This window comes from Ochotona princeps, chromosome 6, assembly GCF_030435755.1.
Source record: "Ochotona princeps isolate mOchPri1 chromosome 6, mOchPri1.hap1, whole genome shotgun sequence".
In the NCBI taxonomy this organism is placed as follows: domain Eukaryota; kingdom Metazoa; phylum Chordata; class Mammalia; order Lagomorpha; family Ochotonidae; genus Ochotona; species Ochotona princeps.
In genome coordinates this window covers 21,618,385-21,622,530 of record NC_080837.1, presented here as the reverse complement: position 1 = coordinate 21,622,530, position 4,146 = coordinate 21,618,385, and the positions used below count along the sequence as shown (strand labels likewise).

The following is a 4,146-nucleotide window of genomic DNA, read 5'->3' as shown; positions in this document are numbered from 1 at the left end:
ACCTTCCACTTTGCCCCAGTTTCTCTTTTCACTTCTCTGGTGACCATGGCTAGGCAGCCCACTCTTTCCTCTGCATTCTATCCAATTATCTATTTCCTTCTTGACACTGTCATTGTCTGAAAACGGCTTATTGGCTAACAGATTTACTGGCTAGCTCTCATCACTAGAATCCAAATTCTGTGATGCAGTGTTTTTGATTGTCTTATTTTAAAATTGACATTTATTTAAGGTAATACATCTGCAGACCAAATAGTTTTGTGTTTCACATTTAATGAACTTTGTTGAAATAGGGACATGAGGACAACTGTACCTACAGATGTCAACTATATGATTGCTTCTTTGCCCATTCTTTTCTATCTTTTCTTTCCCAAATAACTTATCCCAGACACGGTTAAAGGTAGAATTCTTACTCATATTTGTCCGCTGCTCCTTAGGCAAGATCTGATGCTTCATGGTGAGGTCCAGTGTCCTCTTAATGTGAAGCATCCTGTCATTATAAAGGTTTTCAGGAAGATTCTTTGTGGAGTTTTTTACGTCATCATCCTCTATTGTATCATCTTGCATTAACCTCAGTTTATTGAATGCTGCAGCATTGGAATATCACTTTTTAAAGGTGAATGAATTAATTTATTTTATGATATGGTTCCAGAGGCTCTTGGATTTTTCTTCTTCCCTCCCCCCGACTCTGATTTCTCCTATTTTATTACAATAATATAGTCCTTCAGAAAACAGTTGTAAATCCATTTTCTGCTAGTTAAGTGTATCCTGACATTGTAGGTATGGAGAATAGCAGTCCAGCATTCTACTGTCAAGATATATTTAACAGTTTCATTGGCAGTCCATCTTTGATTTGGAAATAGAGATGTATACTGCATTGTATCTTTACATCTTGATATGATAGCCTCTATTATACAGTTCCTCTAGATGACTATAGGTACATGCATTTTACCTAAATATCTATTGATCTTGTATTTTGCAGGAAGGTTGCCTTATATCAGAGAGAACATACGATATCTGTCCTTTTGGGATTGACTTATTTCACTGAGCATAATGGCAGAGAAATTTTGGAAAAGGGGATAAGAAAGATCCCCACTGGAGAGGGAGGAGTGGGAATTCTGCAAGGAACATGGCTTTTCTGAGAAAAAGGATCACCATGCCTATGTCAGTTTTAAAACTGAGTTCCTAGGCAAAGGCTGATGAGCAAACACATTTTATGCTGGTTTTGTGGACTTTAAAACCCGTACCTAGTTTGAGTTTTCCTCACTGGATAAGGTCTGGGCTCCTGGCAAGTCTGTCTGACAAGCAGTCATGCCCGGGCTCCAGGCCAATTTCTTTAATGAATCTCTCTAATTTAATTCATATTTTCCCACCTCTCTATTAAGTACCACTGAGGCTTATCGAGCCTAATATTTGAACCAAACACATTTAATAACTGTCCCTTTGTTAAACATTACAAGCCCTGTAATGCCTTGGCAGACAGGTGACCTCTTTGATAACCTGGAGCCCCAGCAAAGTCAATAGTCAGTGCCAAATGAATCCCTCTGGGTCCCTCCTTCTAGCTGGGCCTGAAACCTTGTGGGCGAGACAGGCTTTGTCGCTGGGGAAGCCTAAGTTTTCCAGGCCAATGGATTCAGCACTCTGGCTATATCTCACGCTTTGACACTAGATGTCAGCGAAGGGTAATTGTTGTCTCAATTTAGAGGCCAGCTCAGGTAGCTACTGGCACCTTCGGTTCATGTTTTATAGCAAAAGGAAAGTGTGGCTGAGTTCCCACTGCACGCGTATATTACAATATAGGGGGATCTTGGCGCCGGGTGTTTTTAAGGGCTAGTCATAAAAGATGAATAACGAGGCAGTTTAAAGCTAAAAGACAGCTGCCAAGCTCAATGGCCATGATGGATGCCAAACACCCAGTATGGAGAAAACCCATTCCTCCGAGACCACTATCCAAAAAATTAATTACTACAATTCAGCATCTTTAAATGTGCCACTTAATATACTGCTACCATAATTAAATTTCAAGCCCTGTGACCTTGAGACCATTTCCTGAGATAATAAATGAGATCAAGGTTTAATCGATGCAGATGCAAGTAGAAACTGTCCAAGGATGCAAAGAACCATTGTGCTAGGTGTCAAGGTTGGGGGTGGGGCTGGGGCAGCCAAGGTGGCATGGAGGGAGCTCTGGCACTGTGCTGAGCTCATCTTACAGTTACAGGGGTGTCATTGAGCACCTCTGGATTCACCAGCCAGGACAGCACAGTGAGGTGGAGGAGTGCTGAATTGAGAGCCAGGAGGCTAGAATTCTTGCAACAGCTGAGTTACTAACATTATTTGACCTCAGTTGAGTCCCTTGGAGGTTGTTGTCCTCTGTGGAAAGAACACACTTGTCACAGCGTTTTCCAGACCTAACATGCTATGGTAGATTTTCCTGTCACCAACAGAACAATGAGCTAACTGCCCTTTTCCTCCTCTTCCCCTCCCCCCCCCCGCAACTTCCCTGAAGCAGGCACTCATCCCTGCCGGGTGTAATTTTCAAACTGTGTGACACAAACAGGCTGCTGTGTCAACTGCTGAGGGGTTCTGGATGGTGATGGCAGGTAAACATCCTATTCAATGTTACTGTGTTAATACCCAGATTGCTCAGAGAGCTATGCATACTGCCGTATTCAGCTAACCTTAGGATACTTGGTTCTCTGCTGAGGGAAGGATCCACTCATAGCTTCTCAATTGCCTGTGGTCCCACTCTTCAAATTAGCCTTTGACTTTCATTTTGGCCACATTCTTTACAAAGATCTCTCAGTTTCTATGTCTTCCCATTGCAGAAATCGGGCTGTAACCAGAAAGTGTGCATTGTTTGCCTCTGAGATAGGAGTATGCTGGCATGCTCATGGTAATGGCTCTGTAGGCAGGAAAGTACTGGCGATGTAGGAGGAAAGAGGACAGCTGTTTGGGTAGTTTTGAGTTGATGTTTTGAGTTGGTGAAAGGAGATGAGATCCTGTTCACAAAGGAAGAGTTTGCCCCGGATTGAACCACGAAGAGCTCCTCCATAATGTGTTAACTGTTGATTGCTATGTAATAAATTCTTCTCAAGTTTAGTGACTCAGAGCTAGGAAAACCCACATTCACTAACTCACACGGCATCTGTTGGTCAGGAATTAAGCAGCATCTACACTGAGTGATTCTGGCTCAAGATCTGTTATGTGTGTGTGTAGTCAAGATGTTGGGCACAGCTCATTTGAAGACTATGATATAGTGTACTATTATGACTGGAAATTTCATGTTGGCTAGGGCAAGACACCTCAATTTCTTATTTGGTGGACTCTTCACAGGGCTGCTTGAGTGTACTCTCAATACGGTTTTTTCTTTTCAAGTGAGTAGTACAAGAAAGAACAAGGCAGCAGCCTCAATGCTTGAAAACCCAGACTTGGGAGTCATATACCTTCAATGCCTCCATGCTGTGTCTGTTGGTAAGGAGCTACTGAGCCCTTGAGGAAGGAAACAATACAGAAACAGTCAATGAGAATGGGGATGTGAGCGAACTGGTAGAATCTCATGTGAACTCAAGGCTCCCCTAAAGTGAGGGTTCTGGATGTAAGTGAGGTGGATCAGGAGTTTGGGTGTTCTTTTCCAGTCAAGTTCAACTCAATGTGTGAAGTATGAGAAAAGCAATCCTGATGTCAGAGTAGGCTCCCTAAATTACATAAGTGTCTTAGACCAACAGGATCCTGATCTCAGGGACATCCCATAGACATGTCCTCTGACCATGGAACACATGTTGGATACCTGGCCACCCCTGTTGCTGACTACAGAGAAGGGCAAAGAACATACCCAGATATACGTGAAAGACAAGACACTGGCTCCCCTAAGCCAACAGATGAGCTCAAGTACCTCTTGGAAGGGTAGAAAGAAAAACAAGTGGCAAGCACTTTAGGCCAAGTTCTATAGGAAACATCCAGGCCTGTGTACACTCTGGGGTATACGTGGACAACCAACAGGTCTTAAGACTCACACAGAGAGAACAAGACCAAGTTTCTGTGAGGACAGATGGAATGTGTCACCTCTTATACAATGACCACTCAAATAATACCCCCAGGACACTCTTCCTTGCACCAAGGCCACTGAGGAAACATCAGATCGTCTCCCCT

At 43.1% G+C, this 4,146-nt stretch overlaps 1 pseudogene; it reads right to left on the bottom strand.

Annotated features, from left to right (window-relative positions):
* Positions 1-319: 319 nt before the first annotated feature.
* Positions 320-564, bottom strand: LOC101526701 (cytochrome b-c1 complex subunit 7-like; annotated as a pseudogene).
* Positions 565-4,146: the final 3,582 nt, after the last annotated feature.